At 42.2% G+C, this 16,515-nt stretch overlaps 1 protein-coding gene across 4 annotated transcripts in view; it reads right to left on the bottom strand.

Moving 5' to 3' along the window:
- The window catches only part of ULK4 (unc-51 like kinase 4), a 492,418-nt gene extending 490,609 nt beyond the window's left edge, over positions 1-1,809 (bottom strand). For 3 of the 4 annotated variants that reach the window (XM_040246038.1, XM_040246040.1, XM_040246039.1), the window contains exon 1: positions 1,030-1,509. The gene's annotated coding sequence lies outside the window, so the exon portion shown is untranslated. Of the gene's footprint in view, positions 1-1,029 lie in introns of all 4 variants that reach the window. The other variant, XM_040246041.1, reaches the window with a different exon arrangement.
- Between the last annotated feature and the right edge of the window lie 14,706 nt (positions 1,810-16,515).

Below are 16,515 nucleotides of genomic sequence, written 5' to 3'. Positions count from 1 at the left end.
CCTTCCCTGAGCCTCCAACAATCACAACTCAATACTCCTCCCAAAAATAATCACTCTCCTGATGCGTTTCTTTATCGTTTTCTCATTCAAGTGCGCATTCCCAGACACCTCAGTTTAGTCTTGCACATTTTCTAAAAAGCACTGTGCGTCTTTTAAGTCTCTTTTAATCTGTAAGTCCACCCAGGTATCATCAGAGCAACTCACACCTATCAGCAGTTGAAGCATTTATGATTTCAGCGGGCTGGGCCTATACTCAAACTCTGAAACAAGCAGGCAGCAGGGGCACGCAGGTGAAGACAAGAACCTCCTCTTAATCATCCACACCTTCAAATCTTTAAACTCGCTCTCCAGCAGCATTAACAACACCCGGGAACTGAGAGGTGCAAATTCCCCACCATGGGGCCCAGACCTTACTGAATCAAAAACTCTGGAAGCGGGATCCAGCAATTTGCGTCTTAAATAGCCCTCCGGTGGCACGCTACCTTAGAAATCCAAGTCAACCATTCCCGATAGCACAAGAGACGTCGGGCACTACACTGAGCCCTAAACTGGTGCTCCTCCTCGCTGCACTTTTCGTACCAAATCAATTGCAGGCTTTGAGCTTCGACCGACCTCGAAAGCGTAGGCTCTAAGTCGCTACGTTAACACCCTCTCTTCCCGCACGCCACCCTCCGCAAACTGGAGGCTTTCACTGCCTCCCCACGTCCAACGACATCAGTCAGCGAGGCCAGCTTAGAACCCAGGAAGCTAAACCAGAGTTTTAAGAGATAAAACTCCGAATATGAGGTGTCTATAAAGCGCATCTCCAGAACCCAGGTCCTAGAAGAGGTGTTTCGTGTACCCTAAATCAAAAGTTTTGTAGAGTTGAACACAAGCACAAAAAAAAGGAGCCCGAAGAGAGAGGGGGCGCTGGGGGCAAAGGGTCCACGGAGGGAGAGAGAGTGGTGGGCTGCCCCCCTGCAGACCGGCGAGCGCTGAGAGAGACAGGGACACAAATTCCTGGCCCCTAAAACCGCCACTGCCGCTCACCTGCTCGCTCGCTGGTGAGAATCCGCAGGTCCGTGGGATACCTAGCGGGAGTGCTCGCGTCTCGGCCCCCACGCCTGAAGACGAGTCCACTGGCTAAAGGCCAGGGGCGAAGCAATGGAGCAAAGCAGGACGCAAAAGGAACACCGAGAGGCCGTGTAGGTGAAGCACCCCTCCGGGTTTGGATTCGGCCAGCCGGTCTCCAAGGCAGCACGCAGAACGCCGCTTTGAGCGCCCAGCGCTGACTGGCTGAGAAGTTTCGGTTCCCATTGGCTGGGGCCGGGAAGTGGAGCCGCTAGGGTCAACTTCAGTGGCCCCGCGTCAACTTCAATGGCCCCGCGCCTAGCGTTAGGACGAGACCACCGATCGACCCCAAACCGGGGTAGAACGTGCTTGGCAAGGCTCAGACCGTCGGTGACCGGCCTTGCGAGTTCCGCACCGCTCCGCGTTTGGATCGGTCCAACCCGTCTCCAGGGCAGCACGCAGAACGCCAGAAAAAGCGCAGGGCTCTGATTGGCTGAGAAGTTTGTGTTGCTATTGGCTGGGGTCTGGAAGTGGGGTGCCCGTGTTACAGCGTTTACCCATCCTAGCAGTGGGTGGGGGAGTCGGGGCTTGGGGCTGGTCGTTGGGGCCCTTCCTGGGTAGTAATTGCACAGTTGGTGGCAGTGCAGTCTTGTGCCCTCATCATTTCTTCCTTCCTCTACTGTCTTCAGTTTTCTTCCATCCTTGGTGGAAGGGGCAACTTAGTCTGTAACAATCGCTCCTCAGTTTCCCTCCCCTTTAGAAGAGGTTACGGATTCTCTCCCTTTTTGTACATGAGAAAAGACCAGAAACCTGATCTCGAGTTGGTTGATTATGACTTTCGAAGCTCCAAACTCTCAAATTCCAACCACCAGAAACGTTAGCACAAGCTCCTCTCTTCCACACGGAGTTAGCTCACAGGTAATCACCTTTGGCATCAGAATTATCTGAAGCTCTGGTTAAAACAGGGCCCGCCCACCCACAGAATTTCTGATTCTGTAAATCTGGTGAGCCCCCACAGTTCTCATATCTATTAAGGTGATATGAATGTTGCGGATGACGGATCACGCTTTGCAAACCTTTACGGGTAGGAACTGTGTCTGTCTCTCATCTCAGGTTAATCATGTCTCCTGTTCTTTGACCTCTAACCCTTCTTGCCTTCCCAAGAGTCTTAAATTAGCCTTGATTGTCAGTTTTTTGTATTTAGGAGATTTGATGTGGAAAAAAATTTTCCTTATATATCACTTCCTAATTACTCAAGACATACAATGAAATATCAACTCTTTATTCTGAGTTTTGACAGCCTCATCCTTAATGTCAGAAATAAGTATCTGGAATGTAGTTATTCCTTAAAACTGGTTAAATACACATCACCTGTGTTGAAGAAGTTCCCATATTCTTGGAACAACTAGGGAACCTAAGAAAGATGTTCCACTTCTACTTAGGAGCTAAACCAGGTCATTTGGGAAAGGCTATAACTGTCCTCACAAAATAATCTGGATTCATGATTCGAGGACCTGAACACATCAATTTACCACAAAGCCTCCCAAATTCTAAGACTTAAACCCTAATGGCACTTAACAACAAGGAAGGAAGAATGAAATTAGAGCACTCCCTAATACCATTTGTTGTTGTTGAGTCACTCAGTCCTGTCCAACTCTTTTGCAACCCCATGGACTGTAGCCCCAAGGTTCCCTGTCCATGGGGATTCTCCAGGCAAGGATACTGGAGTAGGTTGCCATTTCCTTCTCCACCCTAATTCCATACACAAAAAAATAAAATGGATTGAAGACCTAAATGTAAAGCTGCTGCTGCTAAGTCACTTCAGTCGTGTCCGACTCTGTGCGACGCCATAGACAGCAGCCCACCAGGCTCCCCCATCCCAGGATTCTCCAGGCAAGAACACTGGAGTGGGTTGCCATGTCCTTCTCCAATGCATGAAAGTGAAAAGTGAAAGTGAAGTCGCTCAGTTGTGTCCAACCCTCAGTGATCCCATGGACTGCAGCCCACCAGGCTCCTCCGTCCATGGGGTTTTCCAGGCAAGAGTACTGGAGTGGGGTGCCATTGCCTTCTCCAAATGTAAAGCTAGACACTATAAAACCCTGAGAGGAAAACATAGGCAGAACATTCTTTGACATAAATCTCAGCAAGATCTGTTTTGACCCACGACTTAGAGTAATGAAAATAAAAACAAAAATAAATGGGACCCAACTAACCTTAAAAACTTTTGCAAAGCAAAGTAAACCATAAACAAAATGAAAAGATAACCCTCGGAATGTGAGAAAATATTTGCAAATGAGGCAACCAACAAGCAATCTCCAAAATATATAAACAGCTCATGCAGCTCAATATCAAGCAAATCAAAATATGAGCTAAAGATCTAAGTAGACATTTCTCCAAAGAAGACATAAAGATGGCCAAAAAGCACATGAAAAGCTACTCAACATCACTACTTACAGAGAAATGTAAATCAAAACTTCAATGAGTTATCACCTCACACCAGTCAGAATGGCCATCATCAAAATATCTACAAACAATAAATACTGGCTAGAAGAGTCAGACACGACTGAGCGACTTCACTTTCACTTTTCACTTTCATGCATTGAAGAAGGAAATGGCAACCCACTCCAATGTTCTTGCCTGGAGAATCCCAGGGATGGGGGAGCCTGGTGGGCTGCCGTCTATGGGGTCGCACGGAGTCGGACACAACTGAAACGACTTGGCAGCAGCAGCAGCAGCAGGATATACAGAAAAGGGAACCCTCCTACACTGTTGGTGAGAATGTAAATTGGTACAGTCACTGTGAAGAACAGTATGGAGAATCCTCAAAAAACTAAAAATAGAACTGCCATATGACCTGGCAATCCCACTCCTGTGCATAATATATCTAGAGAAAACCATAATAATCTAAAAAGATACATGCAACCCAGTGTTTTTTTTAATTTATTTTTTATTTTACTTTACAATTCTGTATTGGTTTTGCCATATTGCAGCACTATTTACAATAGCCAGGATATGGGGAACAACCTAAATGTCCATCAACAGAGAAATGAATAAAGATGTGGTACATATGTACAATGGACTATTAGTCATAAAAGGAAAGAAAATAGTTCCATCTGCTGAGATGTGGATAGATCTAGAGACTGTCATATACAGTGAAGTCAGAAGGAGAAAAATATCATATAACCTCTCTTATATTTGGAATCTAGAAAAAATAGTGAAAAGTGAAAGTCGCTCAGTCGTGTCTGACTCTTTGCGACCCCATGGAACCCCACCAGGTTCCTCTATCCGTGGAATTCTCTAGGCCAGAATACTGGAGTGGGTAGCCTTTCCCTTCTCCAGGAGATCTTCCCAACCCAGGGATCAAACTCAGGTATGTCACATTGCAGGCAGAGTCTTTACCATCTGAGCCACAAGGGAAGCCCCAAAATTCTGGAGTGGGTAGCCTATCCCTTCTCCAGCAGATCTTCCCAACCAGGAATCAAACTGGAGTCTCCTATATTGCAGGTGGATTCATTACCAACTGAGCTATCAGGGAAGCCTGAAAAAGTAGTACAGATGGACTTACTTGCAAAACAGAAATCAAGACACAGATATAAAGAGCAAACTTAAGGAAACCAAGAGAGAAAGCAGAGGGTGATGTGAAGTGGGAGATTAGAACTAACATAGATACACGGCTGCTGCTGCTGCTAAGTCACGTCAGTCGTCAGTCGTGTCCGGCCCTGTGCGACCCCAGAGACCGCAGCCCACCAGGCTCCTCTCTCCCTGGGATTCTCCAGGCAAGAATACTGGAGGGGGTTGCCATTTCCTTTTCCAATGCATGAAAGTGAAAATGAAGTCGCTGCTCAGACGTCTGACTCATCACGACCCCATGGACTGCAGGCTCCTCCGTCCATGGGATTTTCCAGGCAAGAGTACTGGAGTGGGGTGCCATTGCCTTCTCCATAGATACACTACTATATATAAAATAGATAACTAGTGATAACCTACTGTATAGCACAGGGAACTCTCCACAATGCTCTGTGGTGATTTAAATGGGAAGGAAACCCAAAAAAGAGAAGATATATGTATACGTGTGGTTGATCCAGTTCTTGCTGTACAGCAGAAAGTAACAAAACGTTGTAAAGCAACTATACTTCAATAAAAATTAATTTAAAAAGAACAAGGAAGGAAAGCATCATCAGATGGAAAATCTAAGGCCTTTCCATCTGGAACACAGAAAATACTCGGAAAAGCAGAGGATCTACAGCAGAAGTAACCCCAACTCAGCCACTAACATTTGAGTCTCCAGGCATATAATCCTCATCTTGGTAACAGATGAAAGGAATTCTACCTCCCCCACCAGCTGGCGTGACACTCTGGGCAGCATCTGTCTGCCCTGGCTTTTGCTTCCAAGATGAAAACTTTGAATCACTTTGTTAGTGACATGAGCAAAGGACCTGGAGCACTGGAGGATGGGGAATGCCTTCTGAACCTTGTGGCCCTTCCTGCCCAGAAAGATGGAATGGCTAGTGTTTTTATACTTGATGCAAAGATTGGAAGTTTCCTTGTTGGGGAAAGAGATTGGCCCAAGAGAAAATATTGACATCTAGCTTAGGGAAGGTCTCCCAGTGAAAGAGCCTATCTCAGTGCCTTGACCCAAAATGAAGTTTATTAATCAATAAACCTTCAAAATATTCAGTAAACACTGAATGAGCCTTTTAGTGTCCTACTCTTGCATGTGAGGGCTTCTCTTGTGGCTCAGCTGGTAAAAATCCGCCTGCAAAGTGGGAGACCTGGGTTCGATCCCTGGGTTGGGAAGATCCCCTGGAGAAGGGAAAGGCTACCCACTCCAGATTTCTGATCTGGAGAATTCCATGGACTGTATAGTCCATGGGGTCACAAAAAGTCGGACATGACTGAGGACTTTCACTTCACTTGTATGTGAACACATAGAAATATCAAGATAAACAAGAAAAGACTCTAACATTAAAGACAAAGATTAAAATAAGCAAATGAGTAAAAGTAACAGAGGAAACAAAGACAATGCAGAAAACTGAAATTACAAAACTATATTTAGTATCTTTATAAATGCTATAAAGTTTTCTAAATAAAGCTTTATAGTATCCATCAGTTCAGTTCAGTTCAGTCGCTCAGTCATGTCCAACTCTTTGCGACCCCATGAATCGCAGCACGCCAGGCCTCCCTGTCCATCACCAACTCCCAGAGTTCACTCAGACTCACATCCATCGAGTCAGTGATGCCATCCAGCCATCTCATCCTCTGTCATCCCCTTCTCCTCCTGCCCCCAATCCCTCCCAGCATCAAAGTCTTTTCCAATGAGTCAACTCTTTGCATGAGGTGGCCAAAGTACTGGACTTTCAGCTTTAGCATCATTCCTTCCAAAGAAATCCCAGGGTTGATCTCCTTCAGAATGGACTGGTTGGATCTCCCTGCAGTCCAAGGGACTCTCAAGAGTCTTCTCCAACACCACAGTTCAAAAGCATCAATTCTTCGGCACTCAGCCTTCTTCACAGTCCCACTCTCACATCCATACATGACCACAGGAAAAACCATAGCCTTGACTAGACGGACCTTAGTCAGCAAAGTAATGTCTCTGCTTTTGAATATACTATCTAGGTTGCTCATGACTTTTCTTCCAAGGAGTAAGCATCTTTTAATTTCATGGCTGCAGTCACCATCTGCAGTGATTTTGGAGCCCAAAAAAATAAAAGTCTGACACTGTTTCCACTGTTTCCCCATCTATTTCCCATGAACTGATGGGACTGGATGCCATGATCTTCATTTTCTGAATGTTGAGCTTTAAGCCAACTTTTTAACTCTTCTCTTTTACTTTCATCAGGAGGCTTTTTAGTTCCTTTTCACTTTATGCCATAAGGGTGGTGTCATCTGCATATCTGAGATTATTGATATTTCTCCTAGCAATCTTGATTCCAGCTTGTTTCTTCCAGCGTTTCTCATGATGTACTCTGCATAGAAGTCAAATAAGCAGGGTGACAATATACAGCCTTGACGTACTCCTTTTCCTATTTGGAACCAGTCTCTTGTTCCATGTACAGATCTAACTGTGTTGCTTCCTGGCCTGCATACAGCTTTCTCAAGAGGCAGGTCAGGTGGTCTGGTATTTCCATCTCTTTCAGAATTTTCCACAGTTTATTGTGATCCACACAGTCAAAGGCTTTGGCATAGTCAATAAAGCAGAAATAGATGTTTTTCTGGAACTCTCTTGCTTTTTCCATGATCCAGCGGATGTTGGCAATTTGATCTCTGGCATCCATAGTTTCCACTTTATTTTCTCTTTAAGAGATCTTTAAGAATTAGGTTCTCTTCATTTTTAATTAACAACTGGATAGATTTTTGCTGTTGTTGTTGGCTTGTAGAGCTACTTGATTTGAGGGATTTTTTGAAATTTCCTTTGTGCTCTACTAAGTGGTTAATGTTGCTAAATGTTCCATGGGCGTTTGGAAAGAAGATATATTTTTATTTGTTGGGTTCAAAATTTCATATGCATATTTTCAAGCTTAGTAACTGACATGTTCAAATCTTTTAAATCCTCTTTTTCTGGTGCTTTATCCTGCTTGCTCTGCCAGTTCCTGAGAACCGTTTTTGGAAGTTACCCATTACGGTTGTGGATTTGCCGATTCTTTGTCATTAGATTTAGTTCAAGCTTAGGAAAATAACAACAAAATGTGCTGATGGAAATGAAAGGCTTTAGTAAAGATGAACACAGAAATGAATGAAACAGAAGGGAGAGTGGGTAGGAATCCACTCAACGGGGGTGTGAACTTGAGAGGGCAGGAGATGGTTTCCACGACGTTCTTCCGGGTTGTCATTTCCCCAGAGAACTGGACAAAGAGGTTGGCCATGGTGTCACGGGGTCTCTAGCCCTCCCTAAGATGTGACACGCTCTGCTCTCAGGTGGCCAGCTCAGGGAATAGACCCTGCTGGAGACGGAAGCTGGAAGCTGGAGTCCAGGATTGCTGCACCTTGTCACTCTGGAAGGCCTGGGAGAAAGCATGATCATTCTTCCAGCACCAACTTATTAATGAAGAACCAGACACCACTTCCCTCTCAGATGGGAGATTTTCAACCTTATAATATTATTAATAACTCATAGCCCATAAAATGTCTGGCCTTTCTCCTTTAATAACAAAATTATTCATTCTAACATGCATCACACATACTGTGGCAACTCCAGGATGAACTAGATTTCCAGTGAAAATAGGTATGTTTTTTGGCCACTTCGTGTGACACATTTCTTAATGGTTGGTCCCTTTCCAGATCCTCTTTACCTCTGGCCCTGACTCCCCTTTACTTGACGCTGCTATCTTCTTCTTCCTTCCTCAAAGCTCATATTACTGTGTGAAACAAATTTTACTGAAGGTGTGGCAATAGCAGAGAAATGTTACAACACAACTGAAAACTGAGTGTTAGAAATAGACACAGATATAGAAAACAAACTTCTGATAACCAAAGAGGAGAATGGGAGAGGGATAAATTAGGAGTTTGATATTTATATATATACACTAGTATAAATAAAATAGAAAACCAACAAGGACCTACTATAATAGCACAGGTAACTACACTCAATACCTTGAAACAAACCATAATGGAAAAGAACCTAAAAAACAATGTATGTGTGAATCACTGGATCACTTTGCTGTACACCTGAAATTAATACTATCTAACATTGTAAATCAACTAATCTTAATAAAAAAAATTTTAAGTGAGTGTTAGATGTAATGCTGATAAGAGTGTTAGAAAGCAGGCACTTTCACATTGATGATGGGTGAGTCAATTATTAGTCAATAACTGTCAAAATAATAAATGCACATCCCCATTGACCCAGAAATTCTAATTCTAAAAATTTATCTAGTAGATATATTCTTTACATTTGCAAGATGACATATGCACAAAAGAGTTCGTTACGGCCTTCTTTGTAATTTTTTGAAAATTGATATCAGCTCAAATTTCTATCAACAGAAGACTGATTAAATTAGAAATGAATTTGTTCTTTGTGTATGGATATGAAAATGTCTCCAAGATTAATGAGTAAAGGGGAAAACAAGGTGTATAACTCTGAGCATAGTAGACTACCATTTGTGGAGAGAAAAAAAGAGGGGCAAGAATATACGTTACTATTTGCTCATATGTAAAAAAAAAAAAAAAAAAACAGATTCAGCATCTCCTGAATGATGGACAGGAAATGGGTAACTACTGACCAGGTGGAGGGGAAGAGGGTAGGTGGGTGCAGGACTGGGTATGAGAGACGCATTTTGTACAGTTCAAATGTGGAAGCACGTAACTGTTCTACGTATTCTATCTGTACATCATGCAATTTAAAAGAATACGTTTATATGTTATATAGATGTATACTTTATTTATATGTCTATAATTTACGTGGACAAAATGGAATGTGGCCCAGTGATAGCCTGCAAGTCCTCCCACCAGTAACCACACACCATGCACCACCTTCCTCCTGGACTCTGCCTGTTTTTTCTTATTACCTCTTCTATTCATTCAGGACTTTACCCTCCATTCTTCCTTGTCCTCTGGGGAAAACTGTAAGTCTTAGCATGTGATCTGATGGAGCATCTGAACTCTGCAGCCATTACTCACCTCCCTCTAGACAGAACTTATCTAATCTAACCTTTCATCATCAGCAAATTTATCAAGGAGCTTGCCTAGACAAATATCACCCACTCCTGGCTTTTATCTTTAGCAGTGCAAAGAATCTGCAGATTATTTGAATTCAGATATTTCTCTTATTCAGATTTTCTCAGATTATTAGGTCAGCCTCCCTAAGAGTCTGTGACAGGGGAGAGGAGAGGCAAACTGTCCTTGTCCAGAGTAAAAGTCAGTTTCTTTTCCTCTTATTTTCTTTTCCCACTACACCATGCTGGATCTTAGTTCCCTGACCCACTATCAAACCTATGCCCCCTGCATTGGGAGAACTGAGTCTTAACCACTGGACCATGAGGGAAGTCCTTCTTTTCCTCTTTCATGATACAGTTAACAATGAAATGAACATTCTTATACACCCATCTTGGCGAGTATCTCTGATTTTTTGCCTGAAGATAAATTTCATATGTGGTAGGTTAGTGTCAAAGGCTTAACACTTTCTTTGTGATTAAAAAAAATTATTTTCAATCTTAAGCATTTCCCACAGGGAGATTAGCTATTCACCTATCTTTCTAGTTGTCTCAGTTTTCAGTATCAGATTACTTAGTCCATCAGTAATCTGTTTTGCTGAATATTGGTGAACTAGGTTATAACTTTCTTACTCTTCAGAATAATTAACCAATTATCCTAGCACTAAAATTCTCCATTTCCTCATGAATTTGAGGTGCCTCCTTCAATACAGTTTTTTAATATGCACATAGAGGTTTGTTGCTAGCTTATTAATGTTGCTCCATTGAGTTCTCCATGTTTTGAACAAGTTAAAGATGGTTCTTAATCATTTGGGTATTAAATGTTTCTAATACAGAAGAGAGAAAAATTATAGGCCGAAAATGAAGGGGCAGGGATGACAACGAAAAGATAGGAGAAATGGCTAAGACAGGACAGTGTGCTACTATGGGTCATTCAGAGTCAAGATACTGAACTCTCTCGTGGTCTGGCTGTGGCTTGTTGCTGCTGCTGTTCACTAAGTCGTGTCCAGCTCTCTGCGCTGTAGAACCTCAAATGATGAGAAAAAAGTCTGGCATTATGACTGTCTGGAGTGGGCAGTAATCTATGAGCAAGACACAGGAATCACGCATATCATCTGTCCATACATCTCAACAGATGTACATTGAGAGCCCCCATATGGCAGGCAATACGTTAGCTCCTGAGGCTAAAGCAGTGAACAAAAAAATAGGATTCTGACTTCTTGAGCTTACTGGAAGAAGAGACAAAAAAAGATTGTCCCTGGAGTAGGAAAATGTAGTCAGTGGAAGTTATGCGTCTTGTTTCCTTTTCTTATTAAGACAAGCAGGGGATTGTCAATTTTTGACAGCTCAGAACATTCATCTGCTTTCTTCCCATGTTTGGGTTGTTGATCACTGTCTTAGGTTGAGTTGCCTAGAAAATGAAGCTGAGGAGGGAATTTCTGTGCATGTGATTTATTGGGAAAGTGCTTGTAGGCAAGGGCATGAAGGCAACAGCACAGGGCATGGGAAGAACAAGGCAGTGGAGACTATATTTGGCCTGTACCTGCTGGGAGCTGGAACCATGACTTGCACACAGATTTTGGTCCCACTTTGAGGCAAGGTGTCACTTGAGAATGCCTACAGCAGTCAAACTGTGACTGCAGGCTACAAGGGATGGGCAACCTGATTTCCAGCACTAGGGTTATAACAGTTAAGAGTAAATTTCAGAAGGAAGTGAACGGAGGATGAGCCATAGCCAAGTAAAGAAAACCTGAATGTGAAATCAAGAACATGTGCTACATTCATCATATGAGAATTCCAGTGGCCTTAACCCTAATCCTAATTATAACCCTGGATGTGGATGTAGCCTACCTCTGCCCTAGGGCTCTCTTTGTCCTAAGGTTAACAAATGCCCTGAACCAAGCCCAAGCCATAACCCTAAAACTCACTCTGTTGCAACCCTAGACCTAACCTTAGCCCTGACTCTAATCTTAGTACCAATTGTAACCCTGATGTTTACGAGTGAAATCATATGATGTCTGGCATTGGGATTTGCTTCAAAGTTATTCAAGAGATGAGGGGATTGGGTGAGGCTAGAGATGAACTTCTTCTGCACTGATAACTTTTGAAGCTGGCAGTGAATACATAGAGCTCATTATACAATTCTGTTTTTACATTTTAAATTTTTCATAACTTAAAAAAAAACTGCTGAATGTTTTGGTGGTAGCTGTTAATTTCGAAATTTCTAAGGATGAGGGAAGGCCCATAAGGATATATTATCAGGACCATCTCTTTTAAAATGGAGAAGAACTAAAAAGAAATTAGAGAAGAGTGACTGGAACACTTAGAGAAAAGTGATTTTTTGAAAAGCGCTTTCTCTGATTTGTCCCAGGATTTTGCCTAAAACCCATGTCACAATGGACAACATAGAGTTAATAAAACTTATTACAGTTTTCTTCCACTAACCCAATTTCTATCTGATTATCCAGGATGAAAAGAGAAGAGTGAAAAGCTGGCTTAAAACTCAACATTCAAAAACTAAGATCATGGCATCTGGTCCCATCACTTCATGGCAAATAGATTAGGAAAAAGTGGAAACAGTGGCAGATTTTATTTTCTTGGGCTCCAAAATCACTACAGATGGTGACTTCAGCCATGAAATTAAAAGACACTTGCTCTTTGGAAGGAAAGCTATGACAAACCTAGACACTGTATTTAAAAGCAGAGACATCACTTTACTAACAAAGGTCTGTATAGTCAAACCTATGGTTTTTCCAGTAGTCAACCTATGGTTTTTTCAGTAATCATACCCATATGTGAGAGATGGACCATAAAGAAGGCAGAGTGCTGAAGAACTGAAGCTTTCGAACTGTGGTGCTGGAGAAGACTCTTGAGTCTTTTGGACAGCAAGGAGATCAAACCAGTCAATCCCAAAGGAAATCAACCCTGAATATTCATTGGAAAGACTGATGCTGAAGCTGAAGATCCAATACTTTGTCCACATGATAAGAGCCGAAAAGGACCCTGATACTGGGAAAGATTGAGGGCAGGAAGAGAAGGGGCCAAGAGAAGATGAGATGGTTGGATGGCATCACTGAATCAATGGACATGAGTTTGAGCAAACTGCAGGAGACAGAGAAGGACGAGGAAGCCTGACGTGCTGCAGTCCACGGGGTTCCAGAGTCAGACATGGCTTAGTGACTGAACAACAAAGAATCTGAAACGTGAAAGTCGCTCAGTCGTGTCCAACTCTTTGCATCCACATTGACTCTATAGTCCGTGGAATTCTCCAGGCCAGAATGGAGTGGGTAGCCTTTCCCTACTCCAGGGGAATCTTCCCAACCCAGAGATCGAACCTAGGTCTCCTGCATTGCAGGCGGATTCTTTACCAGCTGAGCCACAAGGGAAGGCCAAGGGAAGAATCTAGATTATTATAACAAGAGGAAAATAGTGTGTTGTTAGCCATGAAATTTGGAGAAGGCGATGGCACCCCACTCCAGTATTCTTTCCTGGAAAATCCCATGGATGGAGGAGCCTGGTAGGCTGCAGTCCATGGGGTCGCAAAGAGTGGGACACGACTGAGCGACTTCACTGACTTTTCACTCTCATGCATTGGTGAAGGAAATGGCAACCCACTCCAGTGTTCTTGCCTGGAGAATCCCAGGAATGGGGGAGCCTGGTGGGCTGCTGTCTATGGGGTTGCACAGAGTCGGACATGACTGAAGCGACTTAGGAGCAGCAGCAGCAGCAGCCATGAAATTAAAATCTCACAGATACATAATTCTGCTTTTCAACTCTCAGTTCTGTGCAATTCCTATGACAGAAATAACCCCTTAATTACTGTCACTTTATGTTATATGTCGCTTTGTGGTCAAAATTAATACCGCTTGGTTGTTTTTTTAATTGTCTTATATTTTCTTATGTATTTTTCTCCCATGTGAACTTTAGGATATATTGTCATATATATGTCTTTGGTATTTGATTGGAATTACATAAAATTCACTGATTCATTTGGGGATAAATGACATATCACAACATCGAGTCTTTCCATCTGATTAACTGGGCTAACGTGTAATTACTATCCATAGGTTTTAGTCATATCTAATTAAACATGACAGCCTTATCTTAGCTGTGCTCAGGCGGACAGCTGGAGGACCTTTGAGTGGTATTGGCTGATGAGCTCTGCAGAGGTGAGGGGTCTGCAACAGTCATTTGCAGGCGAGCACAAGAAGTGACAAGAATAATAGGAGGAATTTTTGTAACGTAAATATTTCTTAGGATCCTCAGGTTTACTGGGGAAAAGGTCAGAACTCCCTGTAGTTCTGCGTGTTATGGACTCAGGCTGTATGTGAGCTCACTGAGGAAAGGCAGGTGTACAGAAGTTGAGGACACTGCTGCCTTATTATGCCTTCTTTTTACTTTTTCTTTTATCTTATTGTGCTTTGTTTTGTTGTATTCTTGCCCTTCCCATTACTTCCAACTTTTAAAAAGAAATCATTGTCTTTTGCAAACACCAGAAAGCTAGACTTCGTTTTTTTACCCTGAGAGTCTTTTCTTTCTAAAGGAAAATTTACCTCTCAGTGTTTCCTCTGACCCTTATTCTTACCATATATTGTTTTGACTTTATTATACTTTATCAATGTTCCCCTTCATTGATTTGGATGTTCAACAGCTTATTCAGTTTCTCTAGCAATAACCCCTAATATCTAAAAAAAAAAATTATTTCTTCATCAACATCATACACTACACAGGATGAAGCCATTAGACTGATCTCCCTTCTCCATCTTCTTCCCTCTCCCTTAACACTCCAGATTGAGTAGAAATTATATTTTAATTTCAAGTCATTCATTTTGTTAACATTTAAATAATACTTTACTTTAGTAGAGCTTTCCTGGTGGCTCAGACAGTAAAGAAGCTACCTGAAGTGCAGGAGACCTGGGTTCAATCCCTCAGTTGGGAAGATCCCTTGGGGAAGGGAATGGCAACCCACCCCAGTATTCTTGCCTGGAGAATTTCATGGACAGAGGAGCTTGACTAACACTTTCACTTTCTTTAATAACCAATGCATTAAACATTCTTATCATATTATTGAAAGTTATTTAGACCTTAAATTATACCAATTTCAATGTTCACCACTATTTTTGAAATAAACTTTTTCAGAATAGTTTTAGATTTATTGAGAAATTGCAAACATAGTAGAAGAGTTCCCATATGCCCAATGCTCAATTTCCTCTATTATTAATATCTTACATTAATGTGGTACATTTGTTGCAAATATTGATGATGAAAAAATATTGATACCTTATTAACTAAAGTCCATATTTCATTCAGATATCCTAAGTTTCTGAATGCTCTTTTTTCGTTCCAGAATCTCATCTAGAATACCACATGACACTAAGTGTGTCTCCTTAAGGCTCTTCTTGGTTTTAATAGTTTCTCAGATTTTCCTTGTTTTTGAGGAACGTGATAGTTTTGAAGATACCGGTCAGATATTTTTAGAATGTCCCTCAACTGAGATTTTCCTGATATATTTCTCATGATGAGACTGGGGTTGTGGGTTTGGGAGAGGTTGCCCACAGTGGCAAACTGCTATCCTTCCCCATGTATTCATTTATTTAAATTGTGACTTTTTTATATTTCTTTATTTACTTTTGACAGCACCGGGTCTTCCTTGCTCTGCGCGGGCTTTCTCTGGTTGCGGGAAGCAGGCTCTAAGTTGCGGTGTGCGGGCTTCTCACTGCAGTGTCTTCTCTTTTTGCAGAGCATGAGCTCTAGGCGTGTGGACTTCAGTAGCTGCAGTGCCTGGGCTTAGATGCTCTGTGGCATGTGGAATCTTCCCCAAACAGGGATCGAACCATGTCCCCTGCATTGGCAGGTGGATTCCTAGCCACTGAACCACCAAGGAAGTCCATATTTTATTTATCTCTTTGGCTGTACTGGGTCTTAGTTGCTGCTTGCATGATCTTATACTTGTGGCATTTGGGATCTAGTTCCCTGACCAGAGATTGAACCCAGGGCCCCTGTATTGAGAGAGTGGAGTCTTAGCCACTGGACCGTCAGGGAAGTCCGCCATGTATTTATTCATTCAATCAGTTATTTATGTCAGTGTGGATTCATGGCTATTTATTTTGTATTTGGCGTTAAAATCCAGTACTGCTTTATTTTGTTGTTCAAATTATTTGAGCTTTGATCATTGGAACCTCTTTGGCCATTGGAAGCTCTCTCAGCTTTGGCAGTCAGAAACTCTTTCCCGTGCCCTATGACATAACCCATCATTTGGGGTTGGGTTTGCTTTTGTGTTTTGAGCACTTCTTACTGCCTCCTACTCCCAGATGCTCCAGGCATGTATTGTATTTTATCATTATGTTTTGCATGTGAAGGATTAGGTTCTTCATTTGAGTTTATTCTTGTTTTCCTAGAGTACATCCTCAAGTAAGATCAATGTCTTTTTCTTAAAGAAATAGAAATTTGTTAAAAATTTAAGGGTAAATATTAAAGAAACAGAAACAGTGTGCCAATCTTTCAAATTAATTGAGATGGGGAGGAAAAGAATTGATAAGATGTGTTCTGCCCAACAAACTTTTGAAATGGAGGGGAAAAGGAAGCCAATGACTTACATTTCTTCTAGTGTGTGTCCTTTTTTTTTCCTGCTTGGCACTGGAATGTATGACCTTGAAGGCTGTTTCCAATAAGGCTTCTGAGTGGCAGCTGACTCACATTGGAATTCTTTTCAGGAAGAAGATCCACCCTTTTTTCAGAATGCCCAAGATGGTCAGACATAGGTGCTCTGGCACTTTGCCCTGTGCTTTGTGATTTTGTTGGCAATAAGGTCATCTCA

The sequence above is a fragment of the Oryx dammah genome, unplaced genomic scaffold, assembly GCF_014754425.2.
Source record: "Oryx dammah isolate SB20612 unplaced genomic scaffold, SCBI_Odam_1.1 HiC_scaffold_9, whole genome shotgun sequence".
Taxonomy (NCBI): Eukaryota; Metazoa; Chordata; class Mammalia; order Artiodactyla; family Bovidae; genus Oryx; species Oryx dammah.
Note: the sequence above shows the minus strand (reverse complement) of the source record. Positions and strands in the feature narration are given on the sequence as shown.